This window comes from Lithobates pipiens, unplaced genomic scaffold (assembly GCF_037356315.1).
Source record: "Lithobates pipiens isolate NorthernLeopardFrog02 unplaced genomic scaffold, aLitPip1_a1.2 Scaffold_19, whole genome shotgun sequence".
Lineage (NCBI taxonomy): Eukaryota > Metazoa > Chordata > Amphibia > Anura > Ranidae > Lithobates > Lithobates pipiens.
In genome coordinates this window covers 333,798,341-333,824,624 of record NW_027507764.1, presented here as the reverse complement: position 1 = coordinate 333,824,624, position 26,284 = coordinate 333,798,341, and the positions used below count along the sequence as shown (strand labels likewise).

The 26,284-nt window shown below is 47.5% G+C and overlaps 1 protein-coding gene across 5 annotated transcripts in view; it reads left to right on the top strand.

Moving 5' to 3' along the window:
* The window catches only part of LOC143996796 (MARVEL domain-containing protein 3-like), a 168,942-nt gene that overhangs the window by 85,419 nt on the left and 57,239 nt on the right, over window positions 1-26,284 (top strand). Inside the window, exon 1 of one of the 5 annotated variants that reach the window (XM_077492066.1) lies at window positions 21,690-21,848. The exons of 1 other annotated variant lie outside the window; for it this stretch is intronic. The gene's annotated coding sequence lies outside the window, so the exon portion shown is untranslated. Of the gene's footprint in view, window positions 1-21,689; window positions 21,849-22,055; window positions 22,078-26,284 lie in introns of those variants that run through there. 3 more of the 5 variants (XM_077492071.1, XM_077492069.1, XM_077492070.1) reach the window with 3 other exon arrangements.

The window sequence follows — 26,284 nt, the reverse complement described above, 5'->3', positions numbered from 1 at the left end:
TCATCAATCCTGTTCTACACATATACAGCACATTAGTGACTTGGCCTGCAATATTATAATATTAGGTCCTATTCAAATGAATGTGTCACTTGAACGTCCTTTTCAGGAATTGAGTTTCATGCTCTTTATCGAGTGTTTTGCCACGAGCAAATGGATGTCTGATGGCCACGTTTGAGGTGCAATTAACAGTTAATAGCAGCCCCCCCCCCATATCCTTTGATTACCCCCCTTATCCTGCCTTTACACCCCCTCCTCTACATAACCCCTCCCATACTTATCACCCCCTTCCTTAGGCCTTTATACCTTTCCTTGTCTCCCTCCTTGCTCGATCCCCTACTCCCTCCTTCCTATCTCTCCCCTATCCCTCATGCTCCCTTTTGGACCTCCACTGGATATTTTCCTCCATAAGATAAACCTTGGCACCTGCCTATTCCATTACGGGGGTGCAAACCGTCTAGTAACACAACACAGGAAACATTTTACTTGCATTTTTCTTGCCAGGTAAAAACTAAGAAAAAAGTATTAGTGTGAAAGGGCCATCGGGCTCTCTTTACCGTGTTATGGCTTTGTCATTAGCCGTGCTCATGTGCGGCAGGTGCTTGTCAGCTGCTTTGTAACATTGTATGGTACCAATTCAGTGATCTTCTCCCCTGCTCCCAAGCCCCCATCCCCAACTGCTGCCACTGATCACATCCTCCCCACCACAATCACCATTACCACGGATCCCACCCCCCACCACCATCACTGCTGCCACTGATCCCATACCACCACTGCCACTAATCCCACCACCCCACCACCATCACCACTGCCACTAATCCCACCCCCCCACCATTATCACCACTGCCACTGAAACCCCCCACCACCACCACCGATCCCATCCCACCAGCACTGTGCTGCCAGCACATTGTATGTTACTGTCTTACTGATCGTCTCACTTTTTTCCAACCACCCACTGCCACCGATCCCATCTCCCCCCGCCACAATCACAACTGCCACTGATCCCATCACCACTATCACTGCTGTCACTGATCCCATCCCACCATCACCACTGCCACCATCGCCATCACTGCAACCAATTCTACTCCCCCACCACCACTGCTACTAATCCCATCCCACCATTGCCACCATCACCATCGCTGCAACTGATTCCATCTCCCCCACCACCATACCACTGATCCCATCCTTCCACCACCATCACCACTGCCACTGATCCCACCCCCCCCCCCCAACCACAGTCAGCACTGCCACGGATCCCATGCCTCCATCACCATTGATCCTATCCCACCCCTGCCACCTTCGCCACAGCTGCAACTGATCCCATTCCCACCACCACCACCACTGATCCCATCCTTCCCCCACCACCATCGCTGACACTGATCCCATCCCCCCCCAACACCGCTGCCACTATTTCCATCCAGGGGTGTAACTACATGGGCCGGGGTTACCACCTGGCCCCATGCTTCAGAGGGTCCGTGCAGCCCCCTGTACACCTGGATAGGATGGAGGGCATAAAGAGGAACCAATACCCTCCATTTTCCTCCTGCAGCCACTGAATACCTGCTATTCCTCCTCTTCCTCCCACAGGCATGCCTGTTTCTCCTCCTCTCCCTCCCACAGGCATTCAGCAGCAGCAAGAGGGAAATTGAGGGCATGGGTTTCCCTTTATGCCACCCCTCCTATTCCGTTTCTTATTGCTGCACCCCGGGGCCCCTGTGCTCTCCCCTGGCCCCCCTGCGATCCCTCCCAGCCCCCTTCCTCCTCCACCCCCACAGCGCTGCCGGCTTCCCCCTTCTGCCACCGGCTGCTGCAGGGGATCTGTCAGGATGTAGAGCAGGGAAGGGGCCCATAAAAATGTAATTTACCAGTCCCTTCCCATAAATAGAATGAGTGATCCATACTGATCACCGAGTCTGTTCATTTATAACTGAGACATAGTAAACTGTGCTTCAGTTTGTGAATGAACAGGAGCTATTCCTCTACATTTATTCTGTGCAGCTGAGGCTGCAGAGATGGAGATTGAGTGCTGTGTCCTCAATCTCCTTTCTCTGTCTCAAAGGTGGAACATCAGAGGTCTGTTTAGATCCCGATGTCTCACCAAAGCCCCCCAACAAGGGTCCTAAAAAAAAAAAAGGGTAAAACGTAAAAACTACTGACACCAGTGGCAGAACTACCAGGGTTGCAACTATCCCCTGGTGTTCTGCCACTGGGCTCGGAGGGAAGGGCCCTGGCTGAGGGCCCTTCATGGCAAAAAAAAGAAACATTTATTAGCTGCTTTTATTAGCTTGCAGTAAAACCATATGAAGACATAAAAGCGGTGGGATGGCTAGTGGACTGGGGAATGTCTGGGGTCATACCCAGGGGGCCCAGGCCTAAAGCTGTGTAAGGGGCTCCATAATTTCTGATGGCAGCCCTGGCTGTATGGCTCACTCGCTAAAGACTCTCCACACCGGCCAGGCCGTTGCGCCTGCTTGCATCCCCCAGAGCAGGTAAAACCTGCTTTCAGCTAAAGGCTGTGGTCCCAAGAGAAAGAACTCCTCCTCAGACCAAACTATTTATGCCCTCACCCAGCATTCTTCTCTATCCAGCTGGCTGGAATTTGTAGCGTGCAACAGCACTGGCTCCATGAAAATCCCGACTCTTCAGACCACATGTCCACCGATCCCCTGCTTTCAGTGGCGGTCTCTCTTTCTCTGCCTTCATGAAATTATGTCACAATGTCCAGGCTATACATTAGAGGGTAACAAACTCAAGGCAGCCCTTGTTAAAGAATGCCCTATGATGACACGGACAAACTAACCAGCGCCTACATGTTCCATACAGGTGGAACATATACAGTGCCTTGAAAAAGTATTCATACCCCTTGACATTTTACACATTTTGTTACAACCAAAAACGTAAATGTATTTTTTGGGTATTTTATGTAATAGATCAACACAAAGTAGCAAATAATTGTGAAGTGGAAGGAAAATGAGAAATGGTTTTCAATTTTTTTTACAAATAAATATCTGAAAAGTATGCCATGCATTTGTATTCAGCCCTTCTGAGTCAATACTTTGAGTGACATTTTTTGCCCATTCTTCGTTGCGAAATAGCTCAAGCTCTGTCAGAATGGATGGAGAGCATCCGTGAACAGCAATTTTCAGGTTTTGCCAAAGATTCTCAATTTGATTTAGGTCTGGACTTTAACTGGGCCATTCTAAGCCCTTGTACACACGGTCGGAGATTCTGACAACCAAATCCGTTGGATTTTGTCCGAAACTGGTGCATACACACGGTCGGACAAAGTTGTCGGAAAATCCAACGTGATTACGTTATTTCGTTACGACGGGACTACGTTCGCGCTAGTAGCCAATAGCTTTGGTGTAGGAATTTTATCTGAGCATGCATGGCACTTTGTCCGATCGGAATTCTCTACACATGATCGGAGTATGTCCGAAAATTTTACCGGCAAGTTTGAAAAGTTGGTCCGTCGGATACAGTCCGATGCAGACCACACACAGTCGGAATATCCGACAAAACGGTCCGATCGGACACATTCCGTTGGAATCTCCAACTGTGTGTACAAGGGCTTACACATGAATATGCTTTGATCTAAACCATTGCATTGTAGCTCTGACTGTATGTTTAGGGTCCTTTTCCTGCTGGAAGGTGAACCTCCACTTCAGTCTCAAGTCTATTGCAGACTCTAACAGGTTTTCTTTTAAGATTGTGTCAGAAGTACAATTAAATCACACTTGTTTATTAATAAAAAAAAATAAAAAGGTAAATAGAATAAGCATAGTCAAAGCATAGCCAGAGTCCAGTAACCAGATCGAGTAGTCAGCCAGGCCAGAGTTCAATAACCAGATCGGGTAATTAGCCAGGCCAGAAGTCAGGGATTCAAGTGGAGGAGCATGGATGGTTTCTTGTGATGTGACTAAGGCGAAGGCAGAGATGAAGTGAGCTGGACAGCTTTAAGTAGGCAGGTAAGACGAGCAGGATCAGAAACAGCTGGGTAACTGTGGAGAGAGATGAGAGATAGCAATTAGCAGACAGCTGAGCAGCCAGCCCAGAGAAGGAAGGGCTAAGCCAGCCCTGACAGATTGCCCTGTATTTGGCTCCATCCATCTTCCCATGAACTCTGACCAGCTTCCCTGTCCCTGCTGAAGAGAAGCAGCCCCACAACATGATGCTGCCACCACCATGTTTCACGATGGGGATGGTGTGTTCAGGGTTATGTGCTGTGTTCATTTTTCTGCCACACATAGCGTTTTGCTTTTAGGCCAAAAAGTTAAATTTTGGTCTCATCTGACCAGAGCACCTTCTTCCACATGTTTTCTGTGTCCCCCACATGGCTTCTCGCCATCTGCAAATGGGACTTCTTATGGCTTTCTTTCAACAATGGCTTTCTTCTTGCCACTCTTCCACAAGTCCAGATTTTTGGAGTGCATGACTAATAGTTGTCCTGTGAACAGATTCTCCCACCTGAGTTGTGGATCTCTGCAGCTCCTCCAGAGTTATCACGGGCCTCTTGGATGCTTCTCTGATTGATTAATGCTCAGTTTGCCTGGCCTGTCAGTTTAGGTGGAGGGTCATGTTTTGCTAAGTTTGCAGTTGAGCCATACGCTTTCTATTTTTGGATAATGGATTGAAGTGCTCTGTGAGATATTCAAAGCTTGAGATATTTTTTTATAACCTAACCCTGCTTTAAACTTCTCCATAAGTTTATCCCTGACCTGTCTGGTGTACTACTTCATGATGCTGTTTGTTTACTAAGGTTCTCTAACAAAACTTCTGAGGGCTTCACAGAACAGCTGTATTTATACTGAGATTAAATTACATGCAGGTGAACTCTATTTATTAATTAGGTGACTTCTGAAGTCAATTGGTTCAGCTAGAATTAAGTTAGCAGTGTCAGTGTAAAGGGGGGCTGAATACAAATGCATGCTACACTTTTCAGATATTTATTTGTAAAAAAAAAAAAAATGAAAACCATTTATTATTTTCCTTCCACTTCACAATTCTGTGCCACTTTGTGCTGGTCACATAAAATCCCAATAAAATATATTTACATTTTTGGTTGTAACATGACAAAATGTGGAAAATTTCAAGGGGGTGAATACTTTTTCTAGGCACTGTAACATGTTCCAAAGGTGAACTTTAGGACGTTTATAGCCCTAGCAAAAAACATTTCTAAATCTATTTGTCCACACTTTAATATTCTTATACTGCCTACCTGGCGGCATCAATTTAAAAAAAAATTATGACTTGGATATTAAAAATCCTTTGCAATGCTCTCCACTCTACAGAGACAGCAAGGCCTAAGAATATCACCAATAGTGATGGACGAACGTTTCGCCCGGCGGTCGTTTCGCGGCGAATTTCCGACATTCGCGGTCCGCACGTTCGAACGCCTTTTTCCGTCGTTCGCCGCGGCGGACTTACGTGTTTAATGTATACAAGAACTTTAACCTTTGGTGACACGTTTATCATGTGATACAGGACAGCCAATTGAGACATGACAGCACATGGACACTTGGACATTCCCCCTAACCTATAAATACACCCGATCCGGTGGCCATTTTACATTCTTTCTTCTGTTACGATAGGGACAGGTTCCTGTGTGGAGTAGGGAGAGATAAACCACTAGCTATTTGGTACACAAAAGTTCTTTTCAGGACTGGTATAGGTGTTAGGTGTTGATAGGTTTGCTGTGCTGCTGATTCTTGCAGCAGCCTGAGTGTCTTTTGTTAGTTTAGAGAAAGGGAAAGGACGGTGTATGCTACAGGGACAGCCAGATTAGTCTTTCATCATCATCATCATCATCATCATCATTAGCTGTTACTATCAAGGTCCACAAAAGAGCTGTTCCAGTAACCACTAATCGTTCTCTTTTTTTGCCAATTTGTATAGGGACAGGAAGGAAGCAGTGTTGTCAGGCAGTGAGGGTAATTTTAAAGACTTGCTGTTATTATTAGTTCCACAAAGGTTCTTTTCAGGACTGGTATCAGTGGTACAGTAATAGGCTTGTACATGTATAATATTCTTTCTTCCAAATATAGAAAGGATATTATACTTGACTGCTGCCCTTCTGCTGCAGTCTGCTAAACATTCACAACTCACTTGTTCCACAAAAGTTCTTATAAGGACTGGTAACTTGGTATAGGGTGCTACGGTACATAGGCTTGAGTGCGGTACAGTCTGCTGTTCTGTAAGGACCGCTATCGGTCCACAATAGATAGGGTTGACGTGCACCACTGCTGACCGCTGCCCTATACTGCAGCAGTCCTTCAGCGGTATAGGGACTGACGTACAGTCTGCTAATCACTAACACACAACCTGCTTGTTCCACAAAAGTTCTTATAAGGACTGGTAACTTGGTATAGGGTGCTACGGTACATAGGCTTGAGTGCGGTACAGTCTGCTGTTCTGTAAGGACCGCTATCGGTCCACAATAGATAGGGTTGACGTGCACCACTGCTGACCGCTGCCCTATACTGCAGCAGTCCTTCAGCGGTATAGGGACTGACGTACAGTCTGCTAAACACTAATACACAACCTGCTTGGTCCACAAAAGTTCTTATAAGGACTGGTAACTTGGTATAGGGTGCTACGGTACATAGGCTTGAGTGCGGTACAGTCTGCTGTTCTGTAAGGACCGCTATAGGTCCACAATAGATAGGGTTGACGTGCACCACTGCTGACCGCTCACCTATACTGCAGCAGTCCTTCAGCGGTATAGGGACTGACGTACAGTCTGCTAATCACTAACACACAACCTGCTTGTTCCACAAAAGTTCTTATAAGGACTGGTAACTTGGTATAGGGTGCTACGGTACATAGGCTTGAGTGCGGTACAGTCTGCTGTTCTGTAAGGACCGCTATCGGTCCACAATAGATAGGGTTGACGTGCACCACTGCTGACCGCTGCCCTATACTGCAGCAGTCCTTCAGCGGTATAGGGACTGACGTACAGTCTGCTAAACACTAATACACAACCTGCTTGGTCCACAAAAGTTCTTATAAGGACTGGTAACTTGGTATAGGGTGCTACGGTACATAGGCTTGAGTGCGGTACAGTCTGCTGTTCTGTAAGGACCGCTATCGGTCCACAATAGATAGGGTTGACGTGCACCACTGCTGACCGCTCACCTATACTGCAGCAGTCCTTCAGCGGTATAGGGACTGACGTACAGTCTGCTAATCACTAACACACAACCTGCTTGTTCCACAAAAGTTCTTATAAGGACTGGTAACTTGGTATAGGGTGCTACGGTACATAGGCTTGAGTGCGGTACAGTCTGCTGTTCTGTAAGGACCGCTATCGGTCCACAATAGATAGGGTTGACGTGCACCACTGCTGACCGCTGCCCTATACTGCAGCAGTCCTTCAGCGGTATAGGGACTGACGTACAGTCTGCTAATCACTAACACACAACCTGCTTGTTCCACAAAAGTTCTTATAAGGACTGGTAACTTGGTATAGGGTGCTACGGTACATAGGCTTGAGTGCGGTACAGTCTGCTGTTCTGTAAGGACCGCTATCGGTCCACAATAGATAGGGTTGACGTGCACCACTGCTGACCGCTGCCCTATACTGCAGCAGTCCTTCAGCGGTATAGGGACTGACGTACAGTCTGCTAAACACTAATACACAACCTGCTTGGTCCACAAAAGTTCTTATAAGGACTGGTAACTTGGTATAGGGTGCTACGGTACATAGGCTTGAGTGCGGTACAGTCTGCTGTTCTGTAAGGACCGCTATAGGTCCACAATAGATAGGGTTGACGTGCACCACTGCTGACCGCTCACCTATACTGCAGCAGTCCTTCAGCGGTATAGGGACTGACGTACAGTCTGCTAATCACTAACACACAACCTGCTTGTTCCACAAAAGTTCTTATAAGGACTGGTAACTTGGTATAGGGTGCTACGGTACATAGGCTTGAGTGCGGTACAGTCTGCTGTTCTGTAAGGACCGCTATCGGTCCACAATAGATAGGGTTGACGTGCACCACTGCTGACCGCTCACCTATACTGCAGCAGTCCTTCAGCGGTATAGGGACTGACGTACAGTCTGCTAATCACTAACACACAACCTGCTTGTTCCACAAAAGTTCTTATAAGGACTGGTAACTTGGTATAGGGTGCTACGGTACATAGGCTTGAGTGCGGTACAGTCTGCTGTTCTGTAAGGACCGCTATCGGTCCACAATAGATAGGGTTGACGTGCACCACTGCTGACCGCTGCCCTATACTGCAGCAGTCCTTCAGCGGTATAGGGACTGACGTACAGTCTGCTAAACACTAATACACAACCTGCTTGGTCCACAAAAGTTCTTATAAGGACTGGTAACTTGGTATAGGGTGCTACGGTACATAGGCTTGAGTGCGGTACAGTCTGCTGTTCTGTAAGGACCGCTATCGGTCCACAATAGATAGGGTTGACGTGCACCACTGCTGACCGCTCACCTATACTGCAGCAGTCCTTCAGCGGTATAGGGACTGACGTACAGTCTGCTAATCACTAACACACAACCTGCTTGTTCCACAAAAGTTCTTATAAGGACTGGTAACTTGGTATAGGGTGCTACGGTACATAGGCTTGAGTGCGGTACAGTCTGCTGTTCTGTAAGGACCGCTATCGGTCCACAATAGATAGGGTTGACGTGCACCACTGCTGACCGCTGCCCTATACTGCAGCAGTCCTTCAGCGGTATAGGGACTGACGTACAGTCTGCTAATCACTAACACACAACCTGCTTGTTCCACAAAAGTTCTTATAAGGACTGGTAACTTGGTATAGGGTGCTACGGTACATAGGCTTGAGTGCGGTACAGTCTGCTGTTCTGTAAGGACCGCTATCGGTCCACAATAGATAGGGTTGACGTGCACCACTGCTGACCGCTGCCCTATACTGCAGCAGTCCTTCAGCGGTATAGGGACTGACGTACAGTCTGCTAAACACTAATACACAACCTGCTTGGTCCACAAAAGTTCTTATAAGGACTGGTAACTTGGTATAGGGTGCTACGGTACATAGGCTTGAGTGCGGTACAGTCTGCTGTTCTGTAAGGACCGCTATAGGTCCACAATAGATAGGGTTGACGTGCACCACTGCTGACCGCTCACCTATACTGCAGCAGTCCTTCAGCGGTATAGGGACTGACGTACAGTCTGCTAATCACTAACACACAACCTGCTTGTTCCACAAAAGTTCTTATAAGGACTGGTAACTTGGTATAGGGTGCTACGGTACATAGGCTTGAGTGCGGTACAGTCTGCTGTTCTGTAAGGACCGCTATCGGTCCACAATAGATAGGGTTGACGTGCACCACTGCTGACCGCTGCCCTATACTGCAGCAGTCCTTCAGCGGTATAGGGACTGACGTACAGTCTGCTAAACACTAATACACAACCTGCTTGGTCCACAAAAGTTCTTATAAGGACTGGTAACTTGGTATAGGGTGCTACGGTACATAGGCTTGAGTGCGGTACAGTCTGCTGTTCTGTAAGGACCGCTATCGGTCCACAATAGATAGGGTTGACGTGCACCACTGCTGACCGCTCACCTATACTGCAGCAGTCCTTCAGCGGTATAGGGACTGACGTACAGTCTGCTAATCACTAACACACAACCTGCTTGTTCCACAAAAGTTCTTATAAGGACTGGTAACTTGGTATAGGGTGCTACGGTACATAGGCTTGAGTGCGGTACAGTCTGCTGTTCTGTAAGGACCGCTATCGGTCCACAATAGATAGGGTTGACGTGCACCACTGCTGACCGCTGCCCTATACTGCAGCAGTCCTTCAGCGGTATAGGGACTGACGTACAGTCTGCTAATCACTAACACACAACCTGCTTGTTCCACAAAAGTTCTTATAAGGACTGGTAACTTGGTATAGGGTGCTACGGTACATAGGCTTGAGTGCGGTACAGTCTGCTGTTCTGTAAGGACCGCTATCGGTCCACAATAGATAGGGTTGACGTGCACCACTGCTGACCGCTGCCCTATACTGCAGCAGTCCTTCAGCGGTATAGGGACTGACGTACAGTCTGCTAAACACTAATACACAACCTGCTTGGTCCACAAAAGTTCTTATAAGGACTGGTAACTTGGTATAGGGTGCTACGGTACATAGGCTTGAGTGCGGTACAGTCTGCTGTTCTGTAAGGACCGCTATAGGTCCACAATAGATAGGGTTGACGTGCACCACTGCTGACCGCTCACCTATACTGCAGCAGTCCTTCAGCGGTATAGGGACTGACGTACAGTCTGCTAATCACTAACACACAACCTGCTTGTTCCACAAAAGTTCTTATAAGGACTGGTAACTTGGTATAGGGTGCTACGGTACATAGGCTTGAGTGCGGTACAGTCTGCTGTTCTGTAAGGACCGCTATCGGTCCACAATAGATAGGGTTGACGTGCACCACTGCTGACCGCTCACCTATACTGCAGCAGTCCTTCAGCGGTATAGGGACTGACGTACAGTCTGCTAATCACTAACACACAACCTGCTTGTTCCACAAAAGTTCTTATAAGGACTGGTAACTTGGTATAGGGTGCTACGGTACATAGGCTTGAGTGCGGTACAGTCTGCTGTTCTGTAAGGACCGCTATCGGTCCACAATAGATAGGGTTGACGTGCACCACTGCTGACCGCTGCCCTATACTGCAGCAGTCCTTCAGCGGTATAGGGACTGACGTACAGTCTGCTAAACACTAATACACAACCTGCTTGGTCCACAAAAGTTCTTATAAGGACTGGTAACTTGGTATAGGGTGCTACGGTACATAGGCTTGAGTGCGGTACAGTCTGCTGTTCTGTAAGGACCGCTATCGGTCCACAATAGATAGGGTTGACGTGCACCACTGCTGACCGCTCACCTATACTGCAGCAGTCCTTCAGCGGTATAGGGACTGACGTACAGTCTGCTAATCACTAACACACAACCTGCTTGTTCCACAAAAGTTCTTATAAGGACTGGTAACTTGGTATAGGGTGCTACGGTACATAGGCTTGAGTGCGGTACAGTCTGCTGTTCTGTAAGGACCGCTATCGGTCCACAATAGATAGGGTTGACGTGCACCACTGCTGACCGCTGCCCTATACTGCAGCAGTCCTTCAGCGGTATAGGGACTGACGTACAGTCTGCTAATCACTAACACACAACCTGCTTGTTCCACAAAAGTTCTTATAAGGACTGGTAACTTGGTATAGGGTGCTACGGTACATAGGCTTGAGTGCGGTACAGTCTGCTGTTCTGTAAGGACCGCTATCGGTCCACAATAGATAGGGTTGACGTGCACCACTGCTGACCGCTGCCCTATACTGCAGCAGTCCTTCAGCGGTATAGGGACTGACGTACAGTCTGCTAAACACTAATACACAACCTGCTTGGTCCACAAAAGTTCTTATAAGGACTGGTAACTTGGTATAGGGTGCTACGGTACATAGGCTTGAGTGCGGTACAGTCTGCTGTTCTGTAAGGACCGCTATAGGTCCACAATAGATAGGGTTGACGTGCACCACTGCTGACCGCTCACCTATACTGCAGCAGTCCTTCAGCGGTATAGGGACTGACGTACAGTCTGCTAATCACTAACACACAACCTGCTTGTTCCACAAAAGTTCTTATAAGGACTGGTAACTTGGTATAGGGTGCTACGGTACATAGGCTTGAGTGCGGTACAGTCTGCTGTTCTGTAAGGACCGCTATCGGTCCACAATAGATAGGGTTGACGTGCACCACTGCTGACCGCTCACCTATACTGCAGCAGTCCTTCAGCGGTATAGGGACTGACGTACAGTCTGCTAATCACTAACACACAACCTGCTTGTTCCACAAAAGTTCTTATAAGGACTGGTAACTTGGTATAGGGTGCTACGGTACATAGGCTTGAGTGCGGTACAGTCTGCTGTTCTGTAAGGACCGCTATCGGTCCACAATAGATAGGGTTGACGTGCACCACTGCTGACCGCTGCCCTATACTGCAGCAGTCCTTCAGCGGTATAGGGACTGACGTACAGTCTGCTAAACACTAATACACAACCTGCTTGGTCCACAAAAGTTCTTATAAGGACTGGTAACTTGGTATAGGGTGCTACGGTACATAGGCTTGAGTGCGGTACAGTCTGCTGTTCTGTAAGGACCGCTATCGGTCCACAATAGATAGGGTTGACGTGCACCACTGCTGACCGCTGCCCTATACTGCAGCAGTCCTTCAGCGGTATAGGGACTGACGTACAGTCTGCTAAACACTAATACACAACCTGCTTGGTCCACAAAAGTTCTTATAAGGACTGGTAACTTGGTATAGGGTGCTACGGTACATAGGCTTGAGTGCGGTACAGTCTGCTGTTCTGTAAGGACCGCTATAGGTCCACAATAGATAGGGTTGACGTGCACCACTGCTGACCGCTCACCTATACTGCAGCAGTCCTTCAGCGGTATAGGGACTAAGAGTTTTGTCACAGGGTCATTTAAAAAATGACAGGCAGAGGAAGAGGCAGGCCCTTCCGCAGGGGTGGTAGGGGTAGGGCAGGAGCAACAGGCTTGAGCCAAAGTGGGAAGTTGCAGAAGGTGCGTTCAATTACTTTAAAGGATGCACCAGACTTGGTTGAGTGGCTCGCTCAGCCTTACTCTTCTGCACCCTCCTCATCCTCTCGATCTGCACCCTCTTCTTCACTCTCTGCTATGTGCACCCCCAAAGACACTACCACCAACAACACGACCACCACCACCACCACCACATACCTTCCGCTTGAGTCACTGGAATTATTTTCCGATCCATATCAAGAGGACATTTCTGATGCGCAGCCACTCTTGGTATTGGATCAGGAAGAGGAGGTAGCAACAAGCGCTACTCAGCAGTCTGACGCCAGTACCCAGATCAGCCCAAGGAGGAGGTTGGTCCCCGGTGTTGCTGCCTACTCCGAGATCTCTACTTATAGCGGTGGGGAAGGTGACGTTGATGATGACGTGTCTAGTGATGTCACGTGGGTGCCCACAAGAGAGGAAGAGGAGGGGAGTTCAGAGGGAGATATGGACCAGCAGATAGGGAGGAGAAGCAGCAATGACTTACATTGCACAGCAGGGACAAAGCAGACTGCAAATGTATCAGGAGCGAGTCATCGACCATGTACGGTCACATCTGGCGCTCCCAGGACACCGGCACATGGCTCCGCAGTGTGGGCTTTTTTTAACGTGTCCGCTGCTGACAATAGCGTTGCCATCTGCAATCTTTGCAGTCAACGCGTTAGTCGCGGTAAGCCCAATACTCACCTAGGGACGACCGCCTTAAGAAGGCACATGAGCAGCCATCACCGAGCCCAGTGGGAGCAACGGAACACACAAAGCCACACTGCAGGCTCTCACCGTCCAGCCTCGTCTTCTACTTCTCCTTCTCCTCTCTCCTCACAATTGTCCTCCACTCCACCTTCCATCACGCCAAGCTCACATTTTTCTGCAAAAAGGCAGGCTTCCGTGGGCCTAATGTTTGAGCGTAAAAAAATGATGATGCCGGATAACCCTCTTGCCCAACGGTTGGCGGCTGGCTTGTCAGAACTCATAGCCCGCCAACTACTGCCATATAAACTGGTGGACTCGGAGGCCTTTCGCAAATTTGTGGCCATTGGAACACCACAATGGAAGGTCCCAGGAAGGAAGTATTTCTCAGAGAAGGGCATCCCAGAGCTATATGGCCATGTTCAGCGGCAAGTGAATGTATCTCTGGCACACAGTGTCGGTGCCAAGATACATCTGACCACAGACACGTGGTCTAGCAAACACGGGCAGGGAAGGTATATCAGTTTTACTGCCCACTGGGTGAACCTTCTGACGGCCGTCAAGCATGTAACCCGTGGCACCCGTGTAGATTTGGTTTTACCGCCACGGATTGCATGCAGGCCTGACTCTTCTTCTCCTCCTCCTACTCCATCCTCCTCCCTCTCCTCCTCAGCTGCCTCCTCCTTTTCCGCTGCTAGCGTCTCTTCCACTGCACCGCCCAAGCTCCCCAGAACCTATTCCACATGCCAGGTGAGACGTTGCCATGCCGTGCTGCGTCTGTTGTGCCTGGAAGCAAAGAGCCACACTGGCCCGGCACTCCTTTCAGCTTTGCGTTCACAGGCAGATGAGTGGCTAACACCGCTCAATTTGACAGTTGGTAAAGTGGTGTGTGACAACGGTGCCAATCTGCTTAGCGCATTGAAACAGGGCAAAATCACGCACGTGCCGTGCATGGCACACGTCTTAAACTTGGTCGTGCAGCGATTCCTTGTCAAATACCCTGGGGTCCAGGACATCTTGCGGCAGGCAAGGAAAATCTCGGCCCATTTCAGAAGATCTTACACGGCCATGGCTCGCCTTGCTGACATTCAGCGGCGACACCATCTGCCGGTCAGACGTCTTATTTGCGATTGCCCGACGCGATGGAACTCAACCTTCTATATGCTTGATAGGCTGCTCCAGCAGAAACGTGCAGTTAACGTCTACCTGTATGAACTCTGCGAAAGAAACGGTTCTGGGGAGCTGGGTTTTTTTTCACCGCGCCAGTGGCTGCTCATGCGCGACACATGCAGACTTCTGCGGCCATTTGAGGAGATCACCAAACTGGTCAGTCGCAGCCATGGCGCCATCAGTGACATGGTACCTTATGCCTTCTTTCTGGAGCGTGCATTGCGTCGTGTCATTGATCAGGCTGTGGAGGAGCAGGAGCGGGAAGATGAGGAAGTCGCAATGCTGGATGAATTCCCAGGGGGGGCTACTCTATCTGAGACAAGTCAACAACAGGAGTCTGATGAGGAGTCAGAGGAGGATGGTGCCGGGGCGGATGAGCAGGAGCAAGAAGAGCATGCTTTAAACCTTTCTGGGATCCCTGTTGTGCGAGGATGGGGAGAGGAGAATGAAGAGGACGACATTATCCTGGATGATGAGCAGGAGCCAGGCCACCACACCGCTTCCACTTTAGTGCAAATGGGGGCCTTCATGCTCCAGTGTTTTAATAGGGACCCCCGTATAAAAAGCATGAGGGTCAAGGACCAGTACTGGGTGGCAACGTACTTAGACCCCCGGTACAAACACAAAATGGCGGAAATGTTACCGCCGTCGCAGAGGGCTGTCAGAATGCAGCACTTCCAGGCCTTGCTTCGAGAAATGCTGCATTCTGCTTTTGCGTGCGCTGGCAGAGGAGCAATTCCCACTCCCAGAGAAGGATTTGCGGGTACCAATCCAACAGCGCCTGCAAGAAGAGGCCGGTTTGAAGATGTGTTGGTGACTTCGGATATGAGGTCATTCTTTCAGCCGACCCATCGACAGGTGTCATCCGGATCCAGCATCAGGGAACGCCTAGACCGTCAGGTGTCCGACTACATTGGGTTAACGGCCGATGTGGACGCTCTGAGGAGTGATGAACCCCTAGACTACTGGGTGGGCAGGCTTGACCTCTGGCCAGAGCTTGCCCAATTTGCAATCGAACTGTTGGCTTGCCCCTCATCCAGTGTCCTGTCCGAAAGGACGTTCAGCGCAGCAGGGGGGATTGTGACCGATAAGCGTACTCGCCTAGCTCACCACAGTGTTAACTACCTCACATTTCTAAAAATGAATGAGGCATGGATCTCGGAGGAATTCAACACATGTGACCAGTAGACCATGTATATGTCTATAAACTATTTTTTTAATCAAGCACACAGACCTTCTTAATTCATTTGGCTCACTTCCTTGACCCAAAAAAGCACACCGTACTATATGCCCCTACCCTCCTCTTTGAAGAGGTTGAGCGGTGTCATATTTCTACTGGGGCTGCTTATGATATCCCTGTGCTGTGCTGACTTCCTCCTGGGGGTTCTTATTATGAAGGGATCACACTATCCCTGTGCTGTGCTGACTTCCTCCTGGGGGTTCTTATTATGAGGGGATCACACCATCCCTGTGCTGTGCTGACTTCCTCCTGGGGCTGCTTACGGTGCTGCTGTCAGTGCTGTATGTCACGGTGCTGCTGTCAGCGCTGTATGTCACGGTGCTGCTGTCAGCGCTGTATGTCACGGTGCTGCTGTCAGCGCTGTATGTCACGGTGCTGCTGTCAGCGCTGTATGTCACGGTGCTGCTGTCAGCGCTGTATGTCACGGTGCTGCTGTCAGCGCTGTATGTCACGGTGCTGCTGTCAGCGCTGTATGTCACGGTGCTGCTGTCAGCGCTGTATGTCACGGTGCTGCTGTCAGCGCTGTATGTCACGGTGCTGCTGTCAGCGCTGTATGTCACGGTGCTGCTGTCAGCGCTGTATGTCACGGTGCTGCTGTCAGTGCTCTGTATTACGGTGCTGCTGTCAGATGCCTCTATCACGGTGCATGTGTCATTCCGGTATGTCACGCTGCTGGTGATCATCTCCTGCACCCTCTTCTTTGCCTACCCTGGTCCCTGACCTTCCCTCTCCTCCATTGCCTTCATTAGCTCCATAGTCCTGAATTGTTAGAACAATTTCCCAAATAAAATAAAAATGCTTGTAGTTATCGATCCCAAATTCACCTCATACATGTATTATGTCATTGTCCAGATGGTGGGACTACGTTTTACCCCCTAATAATTACCACGTGGCCGCAAATTCGACATGAAGGTTTGCAAAGTTCGCCTCCCATTGAAGTCAATGGGGCCCGCGGCGAACGTTCGGTTTCGCGAACGTTTGGGTCCGTTCGCATTTCGCTTTCGCGAAACGTCCCGTCGGAAGTTCGTCCATCACTAATCACCAATAGTTTTTTTTGGTTTTGGCAAAAACAGTCTAAGCATTCTGATGTTTTTCAGTAAATTCACGGGCATATCAATGCAGTCATTCTGCATGCAAACCAGCAGCCTGTAAGCACCCCTTATCCTGCTTCAGGGTTAATTTCTTTCTTAAGCAATTAAAGCAGAACTTTAGGTGTGGCTTGTATTGTATAGTTACATTGGTCCAGTTTGGGCTATTATTGGGTATTGGGCTATTATTATTATTATTATTAGGCTATTGGCTTGGGTATGCATATTCCATACCTGGTATCATGACCCCCGAAGCAGGGCCTGTGCGTCCAGGGCCATGCATCTCTATACCTTTCAAATTTGGTTGTGCAGGTGAGTTCATACAGTCAATGTGCATCCATTCACTTACATGGGTTGCCTGCATGCAGCTATGCACTAGTGCAAAAGTATAAACAAACTGTTCTTGGCACTGTATGGGATTCTGTGCCTGTGTAATACAGCCCTTACTTAAACAGGAAATAGTGCTCCAGTGGAGAATTCATCCAACACTAAACTAGGCTTCAATAGAGGAAACTGGTGCTTGCACATTCTTTGCCCTCAGAAAGGTACTCCGTGATACCCCTGACAGGAAGCATAGGCTCCAAAATAAGCCACATGGTTACTGGCTTACGGTATCTTCTCCATACCTCCCAACTTTCTGAGATGCGTATGAGGGACAACATATTATCAAAAGTATGTAGGCAGATCACAAGCTCCCTGTCACGCCCCCCTTAAAGGCGAATTATCCCCAAAAATGATTGAAGTTCTTCTTTTTCTCAACTGGCGTTGAGATTTACAAATGCAGCAATTTAGAAATTGGATGAAAGGTTTGGCACTGGAAAACACTTTTTAAAAGATAAAAAGTGCATTTTATATACAACTATATAGATCTGACCAAAATGAGGGACAAATGAGGAGGAAAGCGGGACATAGGGACTTTGTTCCAAATCAGGGACAGCCCCTCAAAATCGGGGACAGTCGGGGGGTACGTCTTCTCTCAGGAGTCCTCTCCTGCTCACAACCCTCTACCTGTGATGCAGGTTGTGATCATAAATGTCTCCTGTGTAACAAAATGACTACCCAAATATCCCAGGAGTTCAGTGTCCCATAGTGATACAGATCTCCCCAAGATGCCGACGCTCACAGCAGAGAATGCATTAGTCCTATGCTGGGCTGCCCCCCCCCCCCAGTAGAAAAACCAGGTAAGGACAGCTTGTGGCAGAAGTGAGAACTACATAGATATATCAAGGGAATAATAATGGGAGACAAACACCCCGTTACATACCTACATAGTAAACAAATGTAGCGCTGGCTCCTGAAGAGCACACGCTATGTGTTTTTGAAATTTTATGTTAAATCTAAACTGCAGTTTGGTTTGGGTTTGATTGCTCCAAATTCTGACCTCAGCATCAGTCTGACTAGACTACAAGGTGTTCTGCCTGGCCATGGGGAGCGCTGTCACTTCTGCCAGGCATGGTAACACATTCTGGTTGGGTGCTTTAAGGTTACTTTCTCTCGGAGTCAGCCCAGTGGGAGTGTCACTCTTGCTGTGCCTTCTGGGAGAAGGTACTTAAGATGCGGATGTCATGTGTTTTCGGGGGTTCCGGTCCAGAAGTATGTTCTAACTGCATTGTCCTGGTCCTCCTGACCAGCCCCCAGGACGCCTATGGCCTTTAATGTGGATCCACCCGACTTTACGTCTCGGGGCTGGCTAGTCCAAGATGAGGAAACGAAAGGAAGGATTTGGAGGTGGTCCGGTGCCATCTCAGGTTGTGGAGAGGCCCAGCAACTTCGAAGTTATCCGGGGGGGACTCTTCGGGAGACGGCCACGCAAGAGTTGGCTTCTCAACAAGAGCCTGGTAAAGCTGGAGGACCTAAGCGAATCCAATCTCGTGCGATATCGCCGGACCGGCTGCAAGATACTGGTACCACACGAGCGTTCTACAAGTTTTCAAGTTTCCTTACACATGTTCCATAACAAAGTCTGTGGCAGAGACTTGTTCCTGACTCAAGCACCCTGTTGGCTGCTAGGCCTGGTGAGAGGACTATCAAATTAGGGTGAAGATTCAGCTGTGAATGGCTATTCTCTGAATTTATTCAAAGTAAGAGAGTTCTCCTATACTGTCTTTGACATTAAGGGTACCTGGACTTTCCACCTAAACCCTCTGATTCTATACTGAGAGACTGTTTGTTAACTACGTTTTTGCAAATAAAAATCCCTTTAAGCGGATCTGTCGTCAGTCTCTATAGTTCTTGGGCCATCTACAATGGGAAACCCCTAGATGCAAATCGAGGTGGAGAAGGTAACGATAAGCCCATTAAAACCAGCCGCTCCTTCGGTAGTCAGTGCTACACAAATATTAAAGCATACAGTTCAAAAATGGTGACCACCCTTAGCCAGATGTCTTTATTATGTAAAAGTAAATTAGAGAGTGAAACGTTTTTTAAAATGCACCTGTTATTGTACAAAGAGATTTTCTTTTTATATGGCAAAAAGAAAAAATGAAGCACAACAAGAGGTGATGCCTGAACATAAGTACCAGATTGATGTTCAATTCATTTGCTTTTTTGGCTTCTGTTTGAAGTGAGAGGAAATCTCTCCAAACTGGAGGAACCCCTGCTTGTCACCAGAACTAGGGTCCCCACTGGAAGATTTACCATCTATTGTTGTTCTGGGACAACCCACAATTTGGAATTTTCTTTTACTTTCAATAATGGTAAATAGGATAAATAGAGAGATAAACCTGATGGGTTTACTTACTCTTTGTTTCCCTGCAAAGGTAAAGCATAATGGGCTACTATGCATCGCATATTAGCCCATTATGTGTCACTTACCTGACACAGGAGCCAGCGATGTCACCACTGTCCCCTCTTCCACAGAGTGTCCATCTCTTTTCCGGGTATTGTGGCTCCGGCGCTGCGATTGGCCAGAGCCGCGGTGACGTCACTCCCGCGCATGCGCATGGGAGCCGCCACTAGCGGCATGCTCAGTGCACCTGCATGCGCCATAGACAGCGGTGCCTATCTTTTTGCAAATATCTCCAAAACCGTGTAGGTTTAGGAGATATTTCTTGGACCTACAGGTAAGCCTTAATCTAGGCTTACCTGTAGGTCAAAGTGGTCTGTATGGGTTTACAACCACTTTAACCCCTTCTTCGTCAATCTCCCCCGCTGTCCTCATCTCTCTGGGACTGTGGGAAGCTCTGGAAGGTCCCTTGATTTTTAACCTTGCATTGTTTGTGGAGAAGACAGTACTGTAATGCGACAGAGGTCAGAGGTGTCTTAGAGGGGAGGCCAAACACGGTTATTACCGTTTGTATTACTTGACCCTCCCTTCTAGATTGTTAGCCCTAACAAGCTGCGCCCTCTGATTCCTCGTGAATTGAATTGTATTGTAACTGTACAGATAAATAATGAGATACAATAGTTTATCAATTGTAACTGTACAGCCTATCCTCATTTTGTAAAGCACTGCGCAAACTGTTGGCGCTACATAAATCCTATATATAAATAATAATACTGGTTGCACCACTAGAGGGACTCCGCTGGAGCAAGAAATAAGTATTAATCTTTATTCCTCTCCCCATAGGAAAAAAATGTATCCTTGGCAGTGGTAATGAAGGCACTGCGAGGGGACGTTTTTCAAAATTTTCAGAGTTCAGCCTTATGTACACACGATCAGATAATTGGATGATAAAAATCGTTTTCAGATTGATCACACAATAGTCTGATTGTTAGTACACTGTTTTCAACAGCCGATCATGACAGTTCGTCCTACAATATCCGAAGGGACAAACGTGAACACTTTTCTCAGACGATAGCCCAGTGAACGACAATCTTTTAATCAGTACGGTATGCTAAAAATCGATAGACAAACAACACACATGATCGAAAACACGAAAATAACCCGGAAGGAGATGGGAGAACAACATGAATAGAAATAGCCAAAAGGTGTGGCAGAAACAGGGGTCATATGTATTTGACATAATTTCCGATACGTAGCTACACAAACAGGAAGGTTTTCCTGAATCGTGGGGTAAAAAACATACATTTCGTAGAGCGCAAAATGCACTGTTGAATTCGATATTAGTAATAAGCAAGAAAACGCGAACCACAAGTTGTACGATTATCTGATCATGTGTATGAGGCATTAAACAATCTATTGCTAGCAGTTTGTATATGTTATTGAGCATTTAGATGTGCAGACAATACAAACACATAATAACTTGTAGGCATGGCTGCAAGTAGGGATGAGCTCAGGCGTGTTCGCATGGTCCACGTGCAGAGCCCGCCAGGAAGTCGGCGCAGCTCTGCGCTAGTCACAGGCAGTGAGACATTGCCCAATCTCTGCAGCTGCGTGTCGGGGCAATGTCTCACTGCCTGTGATTAGCGCAGCGCTGCGCCAACTTCCTGACGGGCTCTGCATGTGGACCATGCGAACACGCCTGAGCTCATCCTTAGCTGCAACTAAGGAGGAGCTCCAGCGTGATCGCACACTCCACATGCAGCGGCCACCAGGAAGTCAGCAATGCACTGCGCTAATCACAGGCAGTGAGACATTTCCCGATCTCTGCAGCTGCGCATCGGGACAGTGCCTCACTGCCTGTGATTAGCGCAGTGCTGACTTCCTGGCGGGCTCTGCACATGGGCTGTGCGATCACACCGGAGCTTGTCCTTAGCTGCAACTTTCATGGAGAGCAGAAGGGAATACATTGAAATGCAAACATTTTCAGGGGCTGTAAAGATTTCAAACCTGCTTAAATAAACTATTCACATCTAATCAGATAGATCCTCAAATCTTAGACTCAATGTGACTGTGTGTGGGTATAATTTGACTGATAGCTCTGCCTAGATAAGTCTGGACTGTGTGATACCTTCCCCAGGGATACCTGTGTCAGAAACTAGGTGTATTATAGGTGGTGCTCAAGTCTCATTTGTAATAGTAAATGAATCAGATGATCCAGCCTTCTCCTGAGTAGCACTGGCCAAACCTGTCCCACCTGTTCTCCTGAAACTCTTCTCCTTGTGTATTGAGACTTCAGGCCGATAAGGAAACTGATCTCATAACTATCCCGGATAAGACCCTGTAGTAAGGAAGGTAAGCTATCGGAAGGAAACACATATGCAATTTCGTTAATTATTTTTAATCAGAAGACCATAAATATAACTTTTGTGTTGCTCAGTTACAACATATCCAAGGAAACCTGGGTGGCGACAACAGTTTTATAGTCGTTGCACGTAGTGAATTTTTTACTAAACTGACCAGCTTTGAAATTACGGAATGCAACTCTGAATTACTTATACTGTAAACTGCAAATTACTTAAAGGTAGAAATTCTAGTATATGTATGTTTTTAAAGGAAGTAGAAAATGTTCTGTATAAACTACTGCGATGGTAAAAAAAAAAAAAAATAACAGAGGGTACATTTCGAATGCAACACACCTGTGTTATGACAATAGCACACCTTTTAAGATGTGATGTGTTTTCCTTTGAGCCCTTTTTTGCACCTGCAAAAAGCACAGAAAATGCATAGATTTGCACTGCAGTCCATTTAACATGGTTTCCTATGGAACATGTTCTGTAGTGCAAATATGCAAAAAACACTAAAAATGAATACGTGTGAATCAGGCCTTAGTGCAGATGCAACCGTGGAAAACATTCAAAGGTGTTTATTTACTAAAGGTAAATCCACTTTGCACTACAAGTGCACTTGGAAGTGCAGTCGCTGTATATCTCAGGGGGACATCCAAGGAAAATAAAAAACATAATTTTTGCTTGTATATGATTGGATGATAAACTCAGCAGAGCTTCCCCCCTCATTTCAGATCTTCCCCTGAGATCTAAAGCAACTGCACTTCCAAGTGCACTTGCAATGCAAAGTGGATTTGCCTTTAGTAAATCAACCCCAAAATTTTATTTTTCTAATTTGATTCAGAAACAAAATCATATACCTAGAGGATGATTATAGTATTTTATAAATCATTTTAGTATTGTTACTGTTTTTACAAAAGGGGTTTGTAAAAGTTCAAAGATCTGAATGTTCAGTATATTTTTATTATTATGTTACATGTGTATAGGTTTCTCTAGTATTGAATAAATACAATATAAGGTTCTTAAGATGCAGAACAAGCAGTTTTTATTGGTAGTGATCAAACTCCAAGTGGCTGCTCCAAGAAAGCAATAGCTAACCACAGTCAGAATGCTGCACATTGTGTGTGGTACAAAGCTTTGTCACCTAGCTATTAATCATTTTGCTGCCTGATGCCACGTACACAGGACCGGACTTTTTGACAGCAAAGGTCCAATGGAATGAGTCCGTCGGACAATTCGATCGTGTGTGGGCTCGGACCTTTGCTTGCCAAAAATCTGGCAGACTTTAGAAATAGAACATGTTTTAAATTTTCCCACTGTAACTCCGGCGGACTGAGAAATCCGTTCGTGTGTATGCTAGTCCGACAGACAAAAGCGGATGCTAGGGCAGCTATTGGCTACTTGCTATGAACTTCCTTATTCTAGTCCAGTCGTACGTCATCACGTTCAAATCCGTCTGACTTTGGTGTGATTGTGTGGGGCCAAGTCCGTTCATTCGGAAAGTCCGTCGGAACTCCGCCAAAAGTCTGTCGGAAAGACCGCCCGACCTAGTCCCTCGAAAAGTCCGGTCGTGTGTACAAGGCATTAGCCTTTTTTTTCTGCACACATGCTAAGATGCAAGTTTTTTTTTTTTTTTTTCTAACATGAAAACTCACGTAGGCCACATTCACATCGGCCCGGTTTGACATGCAATTAGACATGTCAAATTGCATGTAAAATCGCTGCATATTGCAGGCAAGGTATCGTCCGAATCTGTGCAATGCCGACTTTGTGACACCACACTGATTCCCAAAAGTAGTTCCTGCACTACTTTAGGGGCGTTCTGAATAGACGTCTGTGCAGGAATCTGCACAGATGTCTCTGAAATTGCTCCTGAAGTCAGACTGACATGCGGGTTTGAAATCGTGCGAGTTCAGCTGAACCCGCATCAGTGTGAACTTAGGCTCAAAGTATAACCCATAATCATTTTTTTTTTTGGATAGAGTGAAGAGGGATTAGAAACCTGTCAGTTTTTATCGCTGCTTGTGCCCCCTTTAGGTCCCTTTCACACTTGTGCGACTTTGGACCTCAGAATCGCATGACCCCATGATTCCTTATGATAACCAGACATCCCAAGTTTTCCGCATTTCACTTCGGGCTCCCAGACACCCATGAGTGCCGGGCAATCTCCCAGCTGGGCCTGACACTCAGCCAAAGACAGAGCAGCCTGAACGGCCGAATGCAGTACGGCCACTCGGGCTGCTCTGTCTTCTGTCTGTGGCCAGGGGAGGGGATGGGACAGAGTCGGGAGCGCTCCATTGGTGGACCCTGAGGCTGTGTTGGTAGGCACTGATGAGATGGCACGTTGTCAATAGGGGTCCCCATAACTGTGATCCACCCATCAATCACAGCTAGTTGATGGGTATATCTGGTCCCTGCAAAGCAGCTGTCATTACACCTCTCATGGCATGCTCCTCCCTGCCTGCCCCTCGTTTCCTCCCGTCTACCCTGGGTGCTTCTGTGGGGGACAGGAGGGAAGAAGGGGCCACCGAGGTAGACCGGAGGGGTAGAGCATGCCATGAGTGGTCTAATGACAGCAGGGCTGGACTGGGACAGAAATTTGGCCCTGGACTTCATCCAGACCGGCCCACTTACATTTTGAGTGTCCCATCAGCACTCCCTTACATCAGAGTGTCCCATCACCAGCCCCCTTACATCAGAGTGTCCCATCACCAGCCCCCTTACATCAGAGTGTCCCATCACCAGCCCTCTTACATCAGAGTGTCCCATCACCAGCCCCCTTACATCAGAGTGTCCCATGAGCAGCCCCCTTACATCAGAGTGTCCCATGAGCAGCCCCCTTACATCAGAGTGTCCCATGAGCAGCCCCCTTACATCAGAGTGTCCCATGAGCAGCCCCCTTACATCAGAGTGTCCCATGAGCAGCCCCCTTACATCAGAGTGTCCCATGAGCAGCCCCCTTACATCAGAGCGTCCCATCACCAGGCCCTTTACATCAGAGTGGCCCACTGAGCCATCGGCCCACCGGGAAACTCCCGGTAGTCCCGATGGCCAGTACATGCCTGAATGACAGCCACTTTGCAGGGACCAGATCTGTCATCACCTGGGATAGAAGAGAAGAGGCTGGCGGGGAGGAGTGTGCCAGGAGAGGTCTAATGACAGCTGCTTCCCATGCTACTCTGCAAGTAATGTAAACAGTAGCTGCTTGGATCTTGCTGATGTTTCCCCCATTGTGTGTTCCATGGTGTACCCAGTGCCTTGCTGTATGTCCCATGATGTACCCAGTGCTGTGATGTGTGCCCCATGCCCCGCTGTATTCCCTGCTGTGTGCCCCAGTCCCTGCTGTGTGCCTCATGCCCCGCTGTGTGCCACATGTCCTAATGTGTGCCCAGTCGATAGGGTCGGCGCCAGCACGAAGCGCCACCTCCCTGAAATTAGTTTTTGCAGGTTGGGATGTCTGACCATTCATATCTGAGTGACTTCAAAGTAGTCCCTAGACTACTTTGGTCTGACTTTGATGCGAGTTGAGGTCCAAGTTTACACAGGCATTCCCTGAAATTGTGTCAAAATTGCGACTGCAAAATCACGGCCACGTGAAAGGGGCCTAAGGAAGAATCACCTTCTCAATTTGTCATGTTTATCATTTATCGCTGCAAGTGAAAGTGAAAGTAAAATTTTGGGTTGTCCCCAGAAAAGTACAAGAGGGGAAATCTTCCAATGGGGACACTGGTTCCTTTGACACCCCAGGATTCCCTCACTTAGGAAGAATTTCCTCTCACTTTCTGTTTTGACTATGAGACAAAGTGAAGGGAAATCTCCCCAATGGGACACATATAACAAAAATAAATCTTACAGGGGTTATAATCATGTCAAAATCTCTATCCAAAGTGCCTTCAGTTCTACTTTAAAACCCCAAAATATTGTATATTTTCTAAAAGCAGAAGACCCCTAAAATAAAATGTTGCTAGTTGCAATTTGATACGTCATGATATTAGCGCAGCTGTTTATCAAATCTATATTTTCAGTAGAAAATGCAATTAAATTCCTTTTAGTACACACAAACGCCATTACTCGAAATTTTCTGTAAAATATAAAAAAAGAGACTAAGTGAAGTAAACTGCTTGCTGCTGTTAAACTACAATACCCAAAGATTTAAAATCCCTTACAGCTCATCAGCTTGAGCCTAATCATAAAAAATTGCCTTATTGTTCCTCTCTCTCTGGCATGTGCAGCGATAACTGATATGTGTTGGGCAATCCTTATTTACGTACCCATGTTCCATTTACGTTATGTTTTTGCTTGTATGTGTGTGTTCAGTACTTATAAAATTCTACTAGTGTATGGTCTGTTTTTTTTATACTGGGGAGAGATTCAGCAACAAAGGCAGTATTGTCAGTCCAGAAAGCGGTGGACAGGACTAAGCCCTTGTACACACGGTCGGAG